General features: G+C 39.1%; 42 pseudogenes; all 42 read right to left on the reverse strand.

Annotated features, from left to right (window-relative positions):
- Positions 1-125: 125 nt before the first annotated feature.
- LOC134588711 (5S ribosomal RNA) lies at positions 126-245 on the reverse strand (annotated as a pseudogene).
- A 134-nt stretch (positions 246-379) lies between these two features.
- LOC134589115 (5S ribosomal RNA) lies at positions 380-498 on the reverse strand (annotated as a pseudogene).
- Positions 499-632: 134 nt separating this feature from the next.
- On the reverse strand, positions 633-751 carry LOC134597685 (5S ribosomal RNA; annotated as a pseudogene).
- A 1,104-nt stretch (positions 752-1,855) lies between these two features.
- On the reverse strand, positions 1,856-1,974 carry LOC134588998 (5S ribosomal RNA; annotated as a pseudogene).
- Positions 1,975-2,351: 377 nt separating this feature from the next.
- LOC134597712 (5S ribosomal RNA) lies at positions 2,352-2,470 on the reverse strand (annotated as a pseudogene).
- A 134-nt stretch (positions 2,471-2,604) lies between these two features.
- On the reverse strand, positions 2,605-2,723 carry LOC134595459 (5S ribosomal RNA; annotated as a pseudogene).
- Positions 2,724-2,857: 134 nt separating this feature from the next.
- On the reverse strand, positions 2,858-2,976 carry LOC134587676 (5S ribosomal RNA; annotated as a pseudogene).
- A 379-nt stretch (positions 2,977-3,355) lies between these two features.
- On the reverse strand, positions 3,356-3,474 carry LOC134595287 (5S ribosomal RNA; annotated as a pseudogene).
- Positions 3,475-4,105: 631 nt separating this feature from the next.
- LOC134589367 (5S ribosomal RNA) lies at positions 4,106-4,224 on the reverse strand (annotated as a pseudogene).
- A 133-nt stretch (positions 4,225-4,357) lies between these two features.
- LOC134588767 (5S ribosomal RNA) lies at positions 4,358-4,476 on the reverse strand (annotated as a pseudogene).
- Positions 4,477-5,095: 619 nt separating this feature from the next.
- Positions 5,096-5,214, reverse strand: LOC134589003 (5S ribosomal RNA; annotated as a pseudogene).
- A 132-nt stretch (positions 5,215-5,346) lies between these two features.
- On the reverse strand, positions 5,347-5,465 carry LOC134588729 (5S ribosomal RNA; annotated as a pseudogene).
- Positions 5,466-5,598: 133 nt separating this feature from the next.
- On the reverse strand, positions 5,599-5,717 carry LOC134597233 (5S ribosomal RNA; annotated as a pseudogene).
- Positions 5,718-5,851: 134 nt separating this feature from the next.
- On the reverse strand, positions 5,852-5,970 carry LOC134588120 (5S ribosomal RNA; annotated as a pseudogene).
- A 132-nt stretch (positions 5,971-6,102) lies between these two features.
- Positions 6,103-6,221, reverse strand: LOC134588170 (5S ribosomal RNA; annotated as a pseudogene).
- A 135-nt stretch (positions 6,222-6,356) lies between these two features.
- On the reverse strand, positions 6,357-6,475 carry LOC134588989 (5S ribosomal RNA; annotated as a pseudogene).
- Positions 6,476-6,608: 133 nt separating this feature from the next.
- LOC134598069 (5S ribosomal RNA) lies at positions 6,609-6,727 on the reverse strand (annotated as a pseudogene).
- Positions 6,728-7,104: 377 nt separating this feature from the next.
- On the reverse strand, positions 7,105-7,223 carry LOC134588636 (5S ribosomal RNA; annotated as a pseudogene).
- A 134-nt stretch (positions 7,224-7,357) lies between these two features.
- Positions 7,358-7,476, reverse strand: LOC134589173 (5S ribosomal RNA; annotated as a pseudogene).
- A 629-nt stretch (positions 7,477-8,105) lies between these two features.
- Positions 8,106-8,224, reverse strand: LOC134597812 (5S ribosomal RNA; annotated as a pseudogene).
- Positions 8,225-8,600: 376 nt separating this feature from the next.
- LOC134598071 (5S ribosomal RNA) lies at positions 8,601-8,719 on the reverse strand (annotated as a pseudogene).
- Positions 8,720-9,096: 377 nt separating this feature from the next.
- LOC134588637 (5S ribosomal RNA) lies at positions 9,097-9,215 on the reverse strand (annotated as a pseudogene).
- A 134-nt stretch (positions 9,216-9,349) lies between these two features.
- On the reverse strand, positions 9,350-9,468 carry LOC134589174 (5S ribosomal RNA; annotated as a pseudogene).
- A 629-nt stretch (positions 9,469-10,097) lies between these two features.
- LOC134597814 (5S ribosomal RNA) lies at positions 10,098-10,216 on the reverse strand (annotated as a pseudogene).
- A 375-nt stretch (positions 10,217-10,591) lies between these two features.
- On the reverse strand, positions 10,592-10,710 carry LOC134588922 (5S ribosomal RNA; annotated as a pseudogene).
- A 134-nt stretch (positions 10,711-10,844) lies between these two features.
- On the reverse strand, positions 10,845-10,963 carry LOC134588728 (5S ribosomal RNA; annotated as a pseudogene).
- Positions 10,964-11,836: 873 nt separating this feature from the next.
- LOC134589179 (5S ribosomal RNA) lies at positions 11,837-11,955 on the reverse strand (annotated as a pseudogene).
- Positions 11,956-12,089: 134 nt separating this feature from the next.
- On the reverse strand, positions 12,090-12,208 carry LOC134589067 (5S ribosomal RNA; annotated as a pseudogene).
- A 373-nt stretch (positions 12,209-12,581) lies between these two features.
- Positions 12,582-12,700, reverse strand: LOC134588330 (5S ribosomal RNA; annotated as a pseudogene).
- A 134-nt stretch (positions 12,701-12,834) lies between these two features.
- Positions 12,835-12,953, reverse strand: LOC134589000 (5S ribosomal RNA; annotated as a pseudogene).
- Positions 12,954-13,803: 850 nt separating this feature from the next.
- LOC134597759 (5S ribosomal RNA) lies at positions 13,804-13,922 on the reverse strand (annotated as a pseudogene).
- Positions 13,923-15,035: 1,113 nt separating this feature from the next.
- On the reverse strand, positions 15,036-15,154 carry LOC134598175 (5S ribosomal RNA; annotated as a pseudogene).
- Positions 15,155-15,288: 134 nt separating this feature from the next.
- LOC134588871 (5S ribosomal RNA) lies at positions 15,289-15,407 on the reverse strand (annotated as a pseudogene).
- Positions 15,408-16,037: 630 nt separating this feature from the next.
- Positions 16,038-16,156, reverse strand: LOC134588923 (5S ribosomal RNA; annotated as a pseudogene).
- A 133-nt stretch (positions 16,157-16,289) lies between these two features.
- LOC134598201 (5S ribosomal RNA) lies at positions 16,290-16,408 on the reverse strand (annotated as a pseudogene).
- A 134-nt stretch (positions 16,409-16,542) lies between these two features.
- LOC134588611 (5S ribosomal RNA) lies at positions 16,543-16,661 on the reverse strand (annotated as a pseudogene).
- A 620-nt stretch (positions 16,662-17,281) lies between these two features.
- On the reverse strand, positions 17,282-17,400 carry LOC134588098 (5S ribosomal RNA; annotated as a pseudogene).
- Positions 17,401-17,776: 376 nt separating this feature from the next.
- LOC134596734 (5S ribosomal RNA) lies at positions 17,777-17,895 on the reverse strand (annotated as a pseudogene).
- Positions 17,896-18,028: 133 nt separating this feature from the next.
- On the reverse strand, positions 18,029-18,147 carry LOC134588314 (5S ribosomal RNA; annotated as a pseudogene).
- A 134-nt stretch (positions 18,148-18,281) lies between these two features.
- Positions 18,282-18,400, reverse strand: LOC134588659 (5S ribosomal RNA; annotated as a pseudogene).
- A 133-nt stretch (positions 18,401-18,533) lies between these two features.
- On the reverse strand, positions 18,534-18,652 carry LOC134589110 (5S ribosomal RNA; annotated as a pseudogene).
- A 377-nt stretch (positions 18,653-19,029) lies between these two features.
- On the reverse strand, positions 19,030-19,148 carry LOC134588350 (5S ribosomal RNA; annotated as a pseudogene).
- Between the last annotated feature and the right edge of the window lie 127 nt (positions 19,149-19,275).

A 19,275-nucleotide genomic window follows, 5' to 3' on the forward strand; every position in this document is an offset into this window, starting at 1 on the left:
GAATGCCATTTCACTGATGTTGGTAGAATATCAAACACTGGTTGCGACAAAAGACAAGACGCTTCTGGATATGGAAAAAAAGTGATCTGATTATGACATCATAATGCAAAAAAGAAATAAACAAAAGCTTATGGAACCTGATGTTCCTAGTTGGTCTCCCATACAAGTACTAACCAGGCCCGAGTCTGGATGTCTTCTGAGATCTGATGAGAATCAGGGATTTTCAGACTGGTATGGCCATAGGCAAAATTAATTGAATGCAATTTCACTGATGTTGGTAGAATATCAAACACTGGTTGCGACAAAAGACAAGACGCTTCTGGATAGGGAAAAAAATGATCTGATTATGACATCATAATGCAAAAAAGAAATAAACAAAAGCTTATGGCACCTGAGGTTACTAGTTGGTCTCCCATACAAGTACTAACCAGGCCCGAGTCTGGATGGCTACTGATATCTGACGAGATCAGGCATTTTCAGACTGGCATGGCCATAGGCAAAATTAATTGAATGCAATTTCACTGATGTTGGTAGAATATCAAACACGGGTTGCGACAAAAGACAATACGCTTCTGGATAGGGAATAAAGTGATCTGATTATGACATCATAATGCAAAAAAGAAATAAACTAAAGCTTATGGCACCTGAGGTTCCTAGGTGGTCTCCCATACAAGTATTAACCAGGCCTGAGTCTGGATGGCTTCTGAGATCTGACGAGATCAGGCATTTTCAGACTGGTATGGCCATAGGCAAAATTAGTTGCATGCAATTTCACTGATGTTGGTAGAATATCAAACATTGGTTGCAACAAAAGACAAGACGCTTCTGGATAGGGAAAAAAGTGATCTGATTATGACATCATAATGCAAAAAAGAAATAAACAAAACTTATGGCACCTGAGGTTCCTAGTTGGTCTTCCATACAAGTACTAAACAGGCAAGAGTCTGGATGGCTTCTGAGATCAGGCATTTTCAGACTGGTATGACCATAGGCAAAATTAATTGAATGCAATTTCACTGATGTTGGTAGAATATCAAACACGGGTTGCGACAAAAGACAATACGCTTCTGGATAGGTAATAAAGTGATCTGATTATGACATCATAATGCAAAAAAGAAATAAACAAATGCTTATGGCACCTGAGGTTCCTAGTTGGTCTCCCATACAAGTACTAACCGGGCCCGAGTCTGGATTGCTTCTGAGATCTGGAATTTTCAGACTGGTATGGCCATAGGCAAAATTAATTGAACGCAATTTCACTGATGTTGGTCAAATATAAAACACTGGTTGCGACAAAAGACAAGACGCTTCTGGATAGGGAAAAAAGTGATCTGATTATGACATCATAATACAAAAAAGAAATAAACAAAACTTATGGCACCTGAGGTTCCTAGTTGGTCTCCCATACAAGTACTAAACAGGCAAGAGTCTGGATGGCTTCTGAGATCAGGCATTTTCAGACTGGTATGGCCATAGGCAAAATTAATTGAATGCAATTTCACTGATGTTGGTAGAATATCAAACACGGGTTGCGACAAAAGACAATACGCTTCTGGATAGGTAATAAAGTGATCTGATTATGACATCATAATGCAAAAAAGAAATAAACAAATGCTTATGGCACCTGAGGTTCCTAGTTGGTCTCCCATACAAGTACTAACCAGGCCCGAGTCTGGATTGCTTCTGAGATCTGGAATTTTCAGACTGGTATGACCATAGGCAAAATTAATTGAATGCAATTTCACTGATGTTGATCAAATATCAAACACTGGTTGCGACAAAAGACAAGACGCTTCTGGATACGGAAAAAAGTGATCTGTTTAGGACATCATAATGCAAAAAAGAAATTAACAAAAGTTTGTGGCACCTGAGGTTCCTAGTTGGTCTCCCATACAAGTACTAGCCAGGCCCGAGTCTGGATGGCTTCTGAGATCTGACAAGATCAGGCATTTTCAGACAGGTATGGCCATAGGCAAAATTAATCGAATGCATTTTCACTGATGTTGGTAGAATATCAAACACTGGTTGCGACAAAAGACAAGACGCTTCTGGATAGGGAAAAAAGTGATCTGATTATGACATCATAATGCAAAAAATTAATAAACAAAAGTTTATGGCACCTGAGGTTCCTAGTTGGTCTCCCAAACAAGTACTAACCAGGCCCGAGTCTGGATGGCTTCTGAGAGCTGGCATTTTCAGACTGGTATGGCCATAGGCAAAATTAATTGAATGCAATTTCACTGATGTTGGTCAAATATCAAACACTGGTTGCGACAAAAGACAAGACGCTTCTATATAGGGAAAAAAGTGATCTGATGATGACATCATAATGCAAAAAAGAAATAAACAAAAGCTTATGGCACCTGAGGTTCCTAGTTGGTCCCCCATACAAGTACTAACCAGGCCCAAGTCTGGATAGCTTCTGAGATCTGACGAGATTAGGGATTTTCAGACTGGCATGGCCATAGGCAAAATTCAACAAATGCAATTTCACTGATGTTGGTCAAAAATCAAACACTGGTTGCAACAAAAGACAAGACGCTTCTGGATAGGGAAAAAAGTGATCTGATGATGACATCATAATGCAAAAAAGAAATAAACAAAAGCTTATGGCACCTGAGGTTCCTAGTTGGTCCCCCATACAAGTACTAACCAGGCCCAAGTCTGGATAGCTTCTGAGATTTGACGAGATCAGGCATTTTCAGACTGGTATGGCCATAGGCAAAATTAATTGAATGCAATTTCACTGATGTTGGTAGAATATCAAACACTCGTTGCGACAAAAGACAAGACGCTTCTGGATAGGGAAAAAAGTGATCTTATTATGACATCATAATGCAAAAAAGAAATAAACAAAAGCTTATGGCACCTGAGGTTCCTAGTTGGTCTCCCATACAAGTACTAACCAGGCCCGTGTCTGGATGGCTACTGAGATCTGACAAGATCAGGCATTTTCAGACTGGTATGGCCATAGGCAAAATTAATTGAATGCAATTTCACTGATGTTGGTAGAATATCAAACACTGGTTGTGACAAAAGACAAGACGCTTCTGGATAGGGAAAAAAGTGATCTGATTATGACATCATAATGCAAAAAAGAAATAAACAAAAGCTTATGGCACCTGAGGTTCCTAGTTGGTCTCCCATACAAGTACTAACCAGGCCCGAGTCTGGATGGCTTCTGAGATCTGACATTTTCAGACTGGTATGGCCATAGGCAAAACTAACTGAATGCCATTTCACTGATGTTGGTAGAATATACAAACACTGGTTGCGACAAAAGACAAGACGCTTCTGGATATGGAAAAAAAGTGATCTGATTATGACATCATAATGCAAAAAAGAAATAAACAAAAGCTTATGGCACCTGAGGTTCCTAGTTGGTCTCCCATACAAGTACTAACCAGGCCCGAGTCTGGATGGCTACTGAGATCTGACGAGATCAGGCATTTTCAGACTGGTATGGCCATAGGCAAAATTAATTGAATGCAATTTCACTGATGTTGGTAGAATATCAAACACTGGTTGCGACAAAAGACAAGACGCTTCTGGATAGGGAAAAAAGTGATCTGATTATGACATCATAATGCAAAAAAGAAATAAACAAAAGCTTATGGCACCTGAGGTTCCTAGTTGGTCTCCCATACAAGTACTAACCAGGCCCGAGTCTGGATGGCTTCTGAGATCTGACATTTTCAGACTGGTATGGCCATAGGCAAAACTAACTGAATGCCATTTCACTGATGTTGGTAGAATATCAAACACTGGTTGCGACAAAAGACAAGACGCTTCTGGATATGGAAAAAAAGTGATCTGATTATGACATCATAATGCAAAAAAGAAATAAACAAAAGCTTATGGAACCTGATGTTCCTAGTTGGTCTCCCATACAAGTACTAACCAGGCCCGAGTCTGGATGTCTTCTAAGATCTGACGAGAATCAGGGATTTTCAGACTGGTAGGGCCATAGGCAAAATTAATTGAATGCAATTTCACTGATGTTGGTAGAATATCAAACACTGGTTGCGACAAAAGACAAGACGCTTCTGGATAGGGAAAACAGTGATCTGATTATGACATCATAATGCAAAAAAGAAATAAACAAAACTTATGGCACTTGAGGTTCCTAGTTGGTCTCCCATACAAGTACTAACCAGGCCCGAGTCTGGATGGCTTCTGAGATCTAACGATATCAGGCATTTTCAGACTGGTATTGCCATAGGCAAAATTGATTGAATGCAATTTCACTGATGTTGGTAGAATATCAAACACTGGTTGTGACAAAAGACAAGACGCTTCTGGATAGGAAAAAAAGTGATCTGATTATGACATCATAATGCAAAAAAGAAATAAACAAAACTTATGGCACCTGAGGTTCCTAGTTGGTCTTCCATTCAAGTACTAACCAGGCCCGAGTCTGGTTGGCTTCTGAGATCTGACGAGATCAGGCATTTTCAGACTGGTATGGCCATAGGCAAAAATAATTGAATGCAATTTCACTGATGTTGGTAGAATATCAAACACTGGTTGCGACAAAAGACAATACGCTTCTGGATAGGGAAAAAAGTGATCCGATTATGACATCATAATGCAAGAAAGAAATAAACAAAAGCATATGGCACCTGAGGTTACGAGTTGGTCTCCCATACAATTACTAACCAGGGCCAAATCTGGATGGCTTCTGAGATCTGACATTTTCAGACTGGTATGGCCATAGTCAAAATTAATTGAATGCAATTTCACTTATGTTGGTAGAATATCAAACACTGGTTGCGACAAAAGACAAGACGCTTCTGGATAGGGAAAAAAGTGATCTGATTATGACATCATAATGCAAAAAAGAAATAAACAAAACTCATGGCGTCTGAGGTTCCTAGTTGGTCTCCCATACAAGTACTAACCAGGCCCGAGTCTGGATGGCTTCTGAGATCTGACATTTTCAGACTGGTATGGCCATAGACACAATTAACCGAATGCAACTTCACTGAAGTTGGTAGAATATCAAACACTGGTTGCGACAAAAGACAAGACGCTTCTGGATAGAGAAAAAAGTGATCTGATTATGACATCATAATGCAAAAAAGAAATAAACAAAAGCTTATGGCACCTGAGGTTCCTAGTTGGACTCCCATACACGTACTAACCAGGTCCGAGTCTGGATAGCTTCTGATATCTGACGAGATCAGGCATTTTCAGACTGGCATGGCCATAGGCAAAATTAATTGAATACAATTTCACTGATGTTGGTAGAATATAAAACACTGGTTGCGACAAAAGACGAGGCTTCTGGATAGGGAAAAAAGAGATCTGATTATGACATCATAATGCAAAAAAGAAATAAACAAAAGCTTATGGCACCTGAGGTTCCCAGTTGGTCTCCTATACAAGTACTAACCAGGCCCGAGTCTGGATGGCTTTTGAGATCAAATGAGATAAGGCATTTTCAGACTGGTATGGCCATAGGCAAAATTAATTGAATGCAATTTCACTGATGTTGGTAGAATATCAAACACTGGTTGCGACAAAAGACAAGACGCTTCTGGATATGGAAAAAAGTGATCTGATTATGACATCATAATGCAAAAAAGAAATAAACAAAACTTATGGCACCTGAGGTTCCTAGTTGGTCTCCCATACAAGTACTAACCAGGCCCAAGTCTGTTTGGCTTCTTAGATCTGACGAGATCAGGCATTTTCAGACTGGTATGGACATAGGCAAAATTAATTGAATGCAATTTCCCTTATGTTGGTAGAATATCAAGCACTGGTTGCGACAAAAGACAAGACGCTTCTGGATAGGGAAAAAAGTGATCTGATTATGACATCATAATGCAAAAAAGAAATAAACAAAAGCTTATGGCACCTGAGGTTACTAGTTGGTCTCCCATACAAGTACTAACCAGGCCTGAGTCTGGATAGCTTCTGAGATCTGATGAGATCAGGCATTTTCAGACTGGCATGGCCATAGGCAAAATTAATTGAATACAATTTCACTGATGTTGGTAGAATATAAAACACTGGTTGCGACAAAAGACGAGGCTTCTGGATAGGGAAAAAAGAGATCTGATTATGACATCATAATGCAAAAAAGAAATAAACAAAAGCTTATGGCACCTGAGGTTCCCAGTTGGTCTCCCATACAAGTACTAACCAGGCCTGAGTCTGGATTGCTTTTGAGATCAAACGAGATCAGGCATTTTCAGACTGGTATGGCCATAGGAAAAATTAATTGAATGCAATTTCCCTTATGTTGGTAGAATATCAAGCACTGGTTGCGACAAAAGACAAGACGCTTCTGGATAGGGAAAAAAGTGATCTGATTATGACATCATAATGCAAAAAAAGAAATAAACAAAAGCTTTTGGCACCTGATGTTCCTAGTTGGTCTCCCATACAAGTACTAACCAGGCCTGAGTCTGGATAGCTTCTGAAATCTAACGAGATCAGGCATTTTCAGACTGGCATGGCCATAGGCAAAATTAATTGAATACAATTTCACTGATGTTGGTAGAATATAAAACACTGGTTGCGACAAAAGACAAGACGCTTCTGGATAGGGAAAAAAGTGATCTGATTATGACATCATAATGTAAAAAAGAAATAAACAAAACTTATGGCACCTGAGGTTCCTAGTTGGTCTCCCATACAAGTACTAATCAGGCCTGAGTCTGGATGGCTTCTGAGATCTGACGAGATCAGGCATTTTCAGACTGGTATAGCCATAGGCACACTTAATTAAATGCAATTTAACTGATGTTGGTAGAATATCAAACACTGGTTGCGACAAAAGACAAGACGCTTCTGGATAGGGAAAAAAGTGATCTGATTATGACATCATAATGCAAAAAAGAAATAAACAAAAGCTTATGGCACCTGAGGTTACTAGTTGGTCTCCCATACAATTACTAACCAGGGCCAAATCTGGATGGCTTCTGAGATCTGACATTTTCAGACTGGTATGGCCATAGACAAAATTAACTGAATGCAATTTCACTGATGTTGCTAGAATATCAAACACTGGTTGCGACAAAAGACAAGACGCTTCTGGATAGAGAAAAAAGTGATCTGATTATGACATCATAATGCAAAAAAGAAATAAACAAAAGCTTATGACACCTGAGGTTACTAGTTGGTCTCCCATACAAGTACTAACCAGGCCCGAGTCTGAATGGCTTCTGAGATCTGACGAGATCAGACATTTTCAGACTGGTATGGCCATAGGCAAAATTAATCGAATGCAATTTCACTTATGTTGGTAGAATATCAAACACTGGTTGCGACAAAAGACAAGACGCTTCTGGATAGGGAAAAATGTGATCTGATTATGACATCATAATGCAAAAAAGAAATAAAAAAAAGCTTACAGCACCTGAGGTTCCTAGTTGGACTCCCATACAAGTACTAACCAGGTCCGAGTCTGGATGTATTCTGAGATCTGACGAGATCAGGCATTTTCAGACTGCTATGACCATAGGCAAACTTAATTGAATGCAATTTCACTGATGTTGGTAGAATATCAAACACTGGTTGCGACAAAAGACAAGACGCTTCTGGATAGGGAAAAAAGTGATCTGATTATGACATCATAATGCAAAAAAGAAGTAAACAAAAGCTTATGGCACCTGAGGTTCCTAGTTGGTCTCCCATACAAGTACTAACCAGGCCCGAGTCTGGATGGCTTCTGAGATCTGACATTTTCAGACTGGTATGGCCATAGGCAAAATTAATTGAATGCAATTTCACTGATGTTGGTAGAATATCAAACACTGGTTGCGACAAAAGACAAGACGTTTCTGGATAGGGAAAAAAGTGATCTTATTATGACATCATAATGCAAAAAAGAAATAAACAAAACTTATGGCACCTGAGGTTCCTAGTTGGTCTCCCATACAAGTACTAACCAGACTCAAGTCTGGATGGCTTCTGAGATCTAACGATACCAGGCATTTTCAGACTGGTATGGCCATAGGCAAAATTAATTGAATGCAATTTCACTGATGTTGGTAGAATATCAAACACTGGTTGCGACAAAAGACAATACGCTTCTGGATAGGGAAGTAAGTGATCTGATTATGACATCATAATGCAAAAAAGAAATAAACAAAAGCTTATGGCACCTGAGGTTCCTAGTTGGTCTCCCATACAAGTACTAATCAGGCCTGAGTCTGGATGGCTTCTGAGATCTGACGAGATCAGGCATTTTCAGACTGGTATAGCCATAGACAAAATTAAATGAATGCAATTTCACTGATGTTGGTAGAATATCAAACACTGGTTGCGACAAAAGACAAGACGCTTCTGGATAGGGAAAAAAGTGATCTGATTATGACATCATAATGCAAAAAAGAAATAAAAAAAAGCTTATGGCACCTGAGGTTACTAGTTGGTCTCCCATACTATTACTAACCAGGGCCAAATCTGGATGGCTTCTGAGATCTGACATTTTCAGACTGGCATGGCCATAGGCAAAATTAATTGAATACAATTTCACTGATGTTGGTAGAATATAAAACACTGGTTGCGACAAAAGACAAGACGCTTCTGGATAGGGAAAAAAGTGATCTGATTATGACATCATAATGTAAAAAAGAAATAAACAAAACTTATGGCACCTGAGGTTCCTAGTTGGTCTCCCATACAAGTACTAATCAGGCCTGAGTCTGGATGGCTTCTGAGATCTGACGAGATCAGGCATTTTCAGACTGGTATAGCCATAGGCACAATTAATTAAATGCAATTTAACTGATGTTGGTAGAATATCAAACACTGGTTGCGACAAAAGACAAGACGCTTCTGGATAGGGAAAAAAGTGATCTGATTATGACATCATAATGCAAAAAAGAAATAAACAAAAGCTTATGGCACCTGAGGTTACTAGTTGGTCTCCCATACAATTACTAACCAGGGCCAAATCTGGATGGCTTCTGAGATCTGACATTTTCAGACTGGTATGGCCATAGACAAAATTAACTGAATGCAATTTCACTGATGTTGCTAGAATATCAAACACTGGTTGCGACAAAAGACAAGACGCTTCTGGATAGAGAAAAAAGTGATCTGATTATGACATCATAATGCAAAAAAGAAATAAACAAAAGCTTATGACACCTGAGGTTACTAGTTGGTCTCCCATACAAGTACTAACCAGGCCCGAGTCTGAATGGCTTCTGAGATCTGACGAGATCAGACATTTTCAGACTGGTATGGCCATAGGCAAAATTAATCGAATGCAATTTCACTTATGTTGGTAGAATATCAAACACTGGTTGCGACAAAAGACAAGACGCTTCTGGATAGGGAAAAATGTGATCTGATTATGACATCATAATGCAAAAAAGAAATAAAAAAAAGCTTACAGCACCTGAGGTTCCTAGTTGGACTCCCATACAAGTACTAACCAGGTCCGAGTCTGGATGTATTCTGAGATCTGACGAGATCAGGCATTTTCAGACTGCTATGACCATAGGCAAACTTAATTGAATGCAATTTCACTGATGTTGGTAGAATATCAAACACTGGTTGCGACAAAAGACAAGACGCTTCTGGATAGGGAAAAAAGTGATCTGATTATGACATCATAATGCAAAAAAGAAGTAAACAAAAGCTTATGGCACCTGAGGTTCCTAGTTGGTCTCCCATACAAGTACTAACCAGGCCCGAGTCTGGATGGCTTCTGAGATCTGACATTTTCAGACTGGTATGGCCATAGGCAAAATTAATTGAATGCAATTTCACTGATGTTGGTAGAATATCAAACACTGGTTGCGACAAAAGACAAGACGTTTCTGGATAGGGAAAAAAGTGATCTTATTATGACATCATAATGCAAAAAAGAAATAAACAAAACTTATGGCACCTGAGGTTCCTAGTTGGTCTCCCATACAAGTACTAACCAGACTCAAGTCTGGATGGCTTCTGAGATCTAACGATACCAGGCATTTTCAGACTGGTATGGCCATAGGCAAAATTAATTGAATGCAATTTCACTGATGTTGGTAGAATATCAAACACTGGTTGCGACAAAAGACAATACGCTTCTGGATAGGGAAGTAAGTGATCTGATTATGACATCATAATGCAAAAAAGAAATAAACGAAAGCTTATGGCACCTGAGGTTCCTAGTTGGTCTCCCATACAAGTACTAATCAGGCCTGAGTCTGGATGGCTTCTGAGATCTGACGAGATCAGGCATTTTCAGACTGGTATAGCCATAGACAAAATTAAATGAATGCAATTTCACTGATGTTGGTAGAATATCAAACACTGGTTGCGACAAAAGACAAGACGCTTCTGGATAGGGAAAAAAGTGATCTGATTATGACATCATAATGCAAAAAAGAAATAAAAAAAAGCTTATGGCACCTGAGGTTACTAGTTGGTCTCCCATACTATTACTAACCAGGGCCAAATCTGGATGGCTTCTGAGATCTGACATTTTCAGACTGGTATGGCCATAGACAAAATTAACCGAATGCAATTTCACTGATGTTGCTAGAATATCAAACACTGGTTGCGACAAAAGACAAGACGCTTCTGGATAGAGAAAAAAGTGATCTGATTATGACATCATAATGCAAAATAAATAAACAAAAGCTTATGACACCTGAGGTTACTGGTTGGTCTCCCATACAAGTACTAACCAGGCCCGAGTCTGGATGGCTTCTGAGATCTGACGAGATCAGACATTTTCAGACTGGTATGGCCATAGGCAAAATTAATCGAATGCAATTTCACTTATGTTGGTATAATATCAAACACTGGTTGCGACAAAAGACAAGACGCTTCTGGATAGGGAAAAAAGTGATCTGATTATGACATCATAATGCAAAAAAGAAATAAAAAAAAGCTTACAGCACCTGAGATTCCTAGTTGGACTCCCATACAAGTAAAAACCAGGTCCGAGTCTGGTTGGCTTCTGAGATCTGACGAAATCAGGCATTTTCAGACTGGTATGGCCACAGGCAAAATTATTTGAATGCAATTTCACTGATGTTGGTAGAATATCAAACACTGGTTGCGACAAAAGACAATACGCTTCTGGACAGGGGAAAAAGTGATCTGATTATGACATCATAATGCAAAAAAGAAATAAACAAAAGCATATGGCACCTGAGGTTACTAGTTGGTCTCCCATACAATTACTAACCAGGACCAAATCTGGATGGCTTCTGAAATCTCACATTTTCAGACTGGTATGGCCATAGACAAAATTAACCGAATGCAATTTCACTGATGTTGGTAGAATATCAAACACTGGTTGCGACAAAAGACAAGACGCTTCTGGATAGGGAAAAAAGTGATCTGATTATGACATCATAATGCAAAAAAGAAATAAACAAAAGCTTATGGCACCTGAGGTTCCTAGTTGGTCTCCCATACATGTACTAACCAGGCCCGAGTCTGGATGGCTTCTGAGATCTGACATTTTCAGACTGGCATGGCCATAGGCAAAACCAACTGAAAGCAATTTCACTGATGTTGGTAGAATATCAAACACTGGTTGCGACAAAAGACAAGACGCTTCTTGATATGGAATAAAGCGATCTGATTATGACATCATAATGCAAAAAAGAAATAAACAAAAGCTTATGGCACCTGAGGTTCATAGTTGTTCTCCTATTCAAGTACTAATCAGTCCCGAGTCTGGATGTCTTCTGAGATCTGACGAGATCAGGCATTTTCAGACTGGTATGGCCATAGGCAAAATTAATTGAATGCAATTTCACTGATGTTGGTAGAATATCAAACACTGGTTGCGACAAAAGACAAGACGCTTCTGGATAGAGAAAAAAGTGAACTGATTATGACATCATAATGCAAAAAAGAAATAAACAAAAGCTTACGGCACCTGAGGTTCCTAGTTGGTCTCCCATACAAGTACTAATCAGGCCTGAGTTTGGATGGCTTCTGAGATTTGACGAGATCAGACATTTTCAGACTGGTATGGCCATAGGCAAAATTAATCGAATGCAATTTCACTTATGTTTGTAGAATATCAAACACTGGTTGCGACAAAAGACAAGACGCTTCTGGATAGGGAAAAAAGTGATCTGATTATGACATCATAATGCAAAAAAGAAATAAAAAAAAGTTTACAGCACCTGAGGTTCCTAGTTGGACTCCCATACAAGTACTAACCAGGTCCGAGTCTGGATGGCTTCTGAGATCTGACGAGATCAGGCATTTTCAGACTGCTATGGCCATAGGCAAACTTAATTGAATGCAATTTCACTGATGTTGGTAGAATATCAAACACTGGTTGCGACAAAAAACAAGACGCTTCTGGATAGGGAAAAAGTGATCTGATTATGACATCATAATGCAAAAAAGAAATAAACAAAACTTATGGCACCTGAGGTTCCTAGTTGGTCTCCCATACAAGTACTAACAAGGCCCGAGTCTGGATGGCTTCTGAGATTTGACATTTTCAGACTGGTATGGCCATAGGCAAAATTAATTGAATGCAATTTCACTGATGTTGGTAGAATATCAAACACTGGTTGCGACAAAAAACAAGACGCTTCTGGATAGGGAAAAAGTGATCTGATTATGACATCATAATGCAAAAAAGAAATAAACAAAACTTATGGCACCTGAGGTTCCTAGTTGGTCTCCCATACAAGTACTAACCAGGCCCGAGTCTGGATGGCTTCTGAGATCTAACGATATCAGGCATTTTCAGACTGGTATGGCCATAGGCAAAATTAATTTAATGCAATTTCACTGATGTTGGTACAGTATCAAACACTGGTTGCGACAAAAGACAATACGCTTCTGGATAGGGAATAAAGTGATCTGATTATGACATCATAATGCAAAAAAGAAATAAACAAAAGCTTATGGCACCTAAGGTTCCTAGTTGGTCTCCCATACAAGTACTAATCAGGCCTGAGTTTGGATGGCTTCTGAGATCTGAAGAGATCAGGCATTTTCAGACTGGTATAGCCATAGGCAAAATTAAATGAATGCAATTTCACTGATGTTGGTAGAATATCAAACACTGGTTGCGACAAAAGACAAGACGCTTCTGGATAGGGAAAAAAGTGATCTGATTAGGACATCATAATGCAAAAAAGAAATAAACAAAAGCTTATGGCACCTGAGGTTACTAGTTGGTCTCCCATACAATTACTAACCAGGGCCAAATCTGGATGGCTTCTGAGATCTGAAATTTTCAGACTGGTATGGCCATAGACAAAATTAACCGAATGCAATTTCACTGATGTTGGTAGAATATCAAACAATGGTTGCGACAAAAGACAAGACGCTTCTGGATACGGAAAAAAGTGATCTGATCATGACATCATATTGCAAAAAAGAAATAAACAAAAGCTTATGGCACCTGAGGTTACTAGTTGGTCCCGAGTCTGGATGTCTTCTGAGATCTGACGAGATCAGGCATTTTCAGACTGGCATGGCCATAGGCAAAATTAATTGAATGCAATTTAACTGATGTTGCTAGAATATCAAACACTGGTTGCGACAAAAGACAAGACGCTTCTGGATAGAGAAAAAAGTTAACTGATTATGACATCATAATGCAAAAAAGAAATAAACAAACGCATATGGCACCTGAGGTTACTAGTTGGTCTCCCATACAATTACTAACCAGGGCCAAATCTGGATGGCTTCTGAGATCTCACATATTCAGACTGGTATGGCCATAGACAAAATTAACCGAATGCAATTTCACTGATGTTGGTAGAATATCAAACACTGGTTGCGACAAAAGACAAGACGCTTCTGGATAGGGAAAAAAGTGATCTGATTATGACATCATAATGCAAAAAAGAAATAAACAAAAGCTTATGGCACCTGAGGTTCCTAGTTGGTCTCCCATACAAGTACTAACCAGGCCTGAGTCTGGATAGCTTCTGAGTTCTGACGAAATCAGGCATTTTCAGACTGGCATGGCCATAGGCAAAATTAATTGAATGCAATTTCACTGATGTTGGTAGAATATCAAACACTGGTTGCGACAAAAGACAAGACGCTTCTGGATAGAGAAAAAAGTGAACTGATTATGACATCATAATGCAAAAAAGAAAAACAAAAGCATATGGCACCTGAGGTTACTAGTTGGTCTCCCATACAATTACTAACCAGGGCCAAGTCTGGATGGCTTCTGAGATCTCACATTTTCAGACTGGAATGGCCATAGACAAAATTAACCGAATGCAATTTCACTGATGTTGGTAGAATATCAAACACTGGTTGCGACAAAAGACAAGACGCTTCTGGATAGGGAAAAAAGTGATCTGATTATGACATCATAATGCAAAAAAGAAATAAACAAAAGCATATGGCACCTGAGGTTACTAGTTGGTCTACCATACAATTACAAACTAGGGCCAAATCTGGATGGCTTCTGAGATCTCACATTTTCAGACTGGTATGGCCATAGGCAAAATTAATTGAATGCAATTTCACTGATGTTGGTAGAATATCAAACACTGGTTGCGACAAAAGACAAGACGCTTCTGGATAGGGAAAAAAGTGATCTGATTATGACATCATAATGCAAAAAAGAAATAAACAAAAGCTTATGGCACCTGAGGTTCCTAGTTGGTCTCCCATACATGTACTAAACAGGCCCGAGTCTGGATGGCTTCTGAGATTTGACATTTTCAGACTGGTATGGCCATAGGCAAAACTAACTGAATGCAATTTCACTGATGTTGGTAGAATATCAAACACTGGTTGCGACAAAAGACAAGACGCTTCTTGATATGGAAAAAAGGGATCTGATTATGACATCATAATGCAAAAAAGAAATAAACAAAAGCTTATGGCACCTGAGGTTCATAGTTGTTCTCCTATACAAGTACTAATCAGTCCCGAGTCTGGATGTCTTCTGAGATCTGACGAGATCAGGCATTTTCAGACTGGTATGGCCATAGGCAAAATTAATTGAATGCAATTTCACTGATGTTGGTAGAATATCAAACAAAGGTTGCGACAAAAGACAAGACGCTTCTGGATAGGGAAAAAAGTGATCTGATTATGACATCATAATGCAAAAAAGAAATAAACAAAACTTACGGCACCTGAGGTTCCTAGTTGGTCTCCCATACAAGTACGAACCAGGCCCAAGTCTGGATGGCTTCTGAGATCTGACGATATCAGGCATTTTCAGACTGGTATGGCCATAAGCAAAATTAATTGAATGCAATTTCACTGATGTTGGTAGAATATCAATCACTGGTTGCGACAAAAGACAATACGCTTCTGGATAGGGAATAAAGTGATCTGATTATGACATCATAATGCAAAAAAGAAAGAAACAAAAGCTTATGGCACCTGAGGTACCTAGTTGGTCTCCCATACAAATACTAATCAGGCCTGAGTCTGGATGGCTTCTGAGATCTGACGAGATCAGGCATTTTCAGACTGGTATAGCCATAGGCAAAATTAAATGAATGCAATTTCACTGATGTTGGTAGAATATCAAACACTGGTTGCGACAAAAGACAATACGCTTCTGGATAGGGAATAAAGTGATCTGATTATGACATCATAATGCAAAAAAGAAATAAACAAAAGCTTATGGCACCTGAGGTTCCTAGTTGGTCTCCCATACATGTACTAACCAGGCCCGAGTCTGGATGGCTTCTGAGATTTGACATTTTCAGACTGGTATGGCCATAGGCAAAACTACCTGAATGCCATTTCACTGATGTTGGTAGAATATCAAACACTGGTTGCGACAAAAGACAAGACGCTTCTTGATATGGAAAAAAGTGATCTGATTATGACATCATAATGCAAAAAAGAAATAAACAAAAGCTTATGGCACCTGAGGTTCATAGTTGTTCTCCTATACAAGTACTAATTAGTCCCGAGTCTGGATGTCTTCTGAGATCTGACGAGATCAGGCATTTTCAGACTGGTATGGCCATAGGCAAAATTAATTGAATGCAATTTCACTGATGTTGGTAGAATATCAAACTTTTTTTGCGACAAAAGACAAGACGCTTCTGGATAGGGAAAAAAGTGATCTGATTATGACATCATAATGCAAAAAAGAAATAAACAAAAGCTTATGACACCTGAGGTTACTGGTTGGTCTCCCATACAAGTACTAACCAGGCCCGAGTCTGGATGGCTTCTGAGATCTGACGAGATCAGACATTTTCAGACTGGTATGGCCATAGGCAAAATTAATCAAATGCAATTTCACTTATGTTGGTAGAATATCAAACACTGGTTGCGACAAAAGACAAGACGCTTCTGGATAGGGAAAAAAGTTATCTGATTATGACATCATAATGCAAAAAAGAAATAAACAAAACTTATGGCACCTGAGGTTCCTAGTTGGACTCCCATACACGTACTAACCAGGCCCGAGTCTGGTTGGCTTCTGAGATCTGACGAGATCAAGCATTTTCAGACTGGTATAGCCATAGGCAAAATTAATTGAATGCAATTTCACTGATGTTGGTAGAATATCAAACACTGGTTGCGAAAAAAGACTATACGCTTCTGGATAGGGATAAAAGTGATCTGATTATGACATCATAATGCAAAAAAGAAATAAACAAAAGCATATGGCACCTGAGGTTACTAGTCGGTCTCCCATACAAGTACTAACCAGGCCCGAGTCTGGATGGCTTCTGAGATCTGACGAGATCAGACATTTTCAGACTGGTATAGCCATAGGCAAAATTAATTGAATGCAATTTCACTGATGTTGGTAGAATATCAAACACTGGTTGCGACAAAAGACAAGACGCTTCTGGATAGAGAAAAAAGTTAACTGATTATGACATCATAATGCAAAAAAGAAATAAACAAAAGCATATGGCACCTGAGGTTACTAGTTGGTCTCTCATACAATTACTAACCAGGGCCAAATCTGGATGGCTTCTGAGATCTCACATATTCAGACTGGTATGACCATAGACAAAATTAACCAAATGCAATTTCACTGATGTTGGTAGAATATCAAACACTGGTTGCGACAAAAGACAAGACGCTTCTGGATAGGGAAAAAAGTGATCTGATTATGACATCATAATGCAAAAAAGAAATAAACAAAAGCTTATGGCACCTGAGGTTCCTAGTTGGTCTCCCATACATGTACTAACCAGGCCCGAGTCTGGATGGCTTTTGAGATTTGACATTTTCAGACTGGTATGGCCATAGGCAAAATTAATTGAATGCAATTTCACTGATGTTGGTAGAATATCAAACACTGGTTGCGACAAAAGACAATACGCTTCTGGATAGGGAATAAAGTGATCTGATTATGACATCATAATGCAAAAAAGAAATAAACAAAAGCTTATGGCACCTGAGGTTCCTAGTTGGTCTCCCATACAAGTACTAATCAGGCCTGAGTCTGAATGGCTTCTGATATCTGACGAGATCAGGCATTTTCAGACTGGTATAGCCATAGGCAAAATTAAATGAATGCAATTTCACTGATGTTGGTAGAATATCAAACACTGGTTGCGACAAAAGACAAGACGCTTCTGGATAGGGAAAAAGTGATCTGATTATGACATCATAATGCAAAAAAGAAATAAACAAAAGCTTATGGCACCTGAGGTTACTAGTTGGTCTCCCATACAATTACTAACCAGGGTCAAATCTGGATGGCTTCTGAGATCTGACATTTTCAGACTGGTATGGCAATAGACAAAACTAACCGAATGCAAATTCACTGATGTTGCTAGAATATCAAACACTGGTTGCGACAAAAGACAAGACGCTTCTGGATAGAGAAAAAACTGATCTGATTATGACATCATAATGCAAAAAAGAAATAAACAAAAGCTTATGACACCTGAGGTTACTGGTTGGTCTCCCATACAAGTACTAACCAGGCCCGAGTCTGGTTGGCTTCTGAGATCTGACGAGATCAGGCATTTTCAGACTGGTATGGCCATAGGCAAAGTTAATCAAATGCAATTTCACTTATGTTGGTAGAATATCAAACACTGGTTGCGACAAAAGACAAGACGCTTCTGGATAGGGAAAAAAGTGATCTGATTATGACATCATAATGCAAAAAAGAAATAAACAAAACTTATGGCACCTGAGGTTCCTAGTTGGTCTCCCATGCAAGTACTAACCAGGCCCGAGTCTGGTTGGCTTCTGAGATCTGACGAGATCAGGCATTTTCAGACTGGTATAGCCATAGGCAAAATTAATTGAATGCAATTTCACTGATGTTGGTAGAATATCAAACACTGGTTGCGACAAAAGACAATACGCTTCTGGGTAAGGAAAAAAGTGATCTGATTATGACATCATAATGCAAAAAAGAAATAAACAAAAGCATATGGCACCTGTGGTTACTAGTCGGTCTCCCATACAAGTACTAACCAGGCCCGAGTCTGGATGTCTTCTGAGATCTGACGAGATCAGACATTTTCAGACTGGTATGGCCATAGGCAAAATTAATTGAATGCAATTTCACTTATGTTGGTAGAATATCAAACACTGGTTGCGACAAAAGACAAGACGCTTCTGGATAGGGAAAAAAGTGATCTGATTATGACATCATAATGCAAAAAAGAAATAAACAAAACTTATGGCACCTGAGGTTCCTAGTTGGTCTCCCATACAAGTACTAACCTGGCCCGAGTCTGGATGGCTTCTGAGATTTGACAAAATCAGGCATTTTCAGACTGTTATGGCCATAGGCAAAATTAATTGAATGCAATTTCACTGATGTTGGTAGAATATCAAACACTGGTTGCGACAAAAGACAAGACGCTTCTGGATAGGGAAAAAAGTGATCTGATTATGACATCATAATGCAAAAAAGAAATAAACAAAAGCTTATGGCACCTGAGGTTCCTAGTTGGTCTCCCATACAATTACTAACCAGGTCTAAGTCTGGATGGCTTCTGAGATCTGGCATTTTCAGATTGGTATGGCCATAGGCAAAATTAATCAAATGCAATTTCACTGATGTTGGTAGAATATCAAACACTGGTTGCAAAAAAAGACAAGACGCGTCTGGATAGAGAAAAAAGTGATCTGATTATGACATCATAATGCAAAAAAGAAATAAACAAAAGCTTATGTCACCTGAGGTTCCTATTTGGTCTCCCATACAAGTACTAAACAGGCCCGAGTCTGGATGACTTCTGAGATCTGACGAGATCAGGCATTTTCAGACTGGTATGGCAATAGGCAAAATTTGTTGAATGCAATTTCACTGATGTTGGTAGAATATCAAACACTGGTTGCGACAAAAGACAAGACGCTTCTGGATAGGGAAAAAAGTGATCTGATTATGACATCATAATGCAAAAAAGAAAT

This window comes from Pelobates fuscus, chromosome 2 (assembly GCF_036172605.1).
Source record: "Pelobates fuscus isolate aPelFus1 chromosome 2, aPelFus1.pri, whole genome shotgun sequence".
Lineage (NCBI taxonomy): Eukaryota > Metazoa > Chordata > Amphibia > Anura > Pelobatidae > Pelobates > Pelobates fuscus.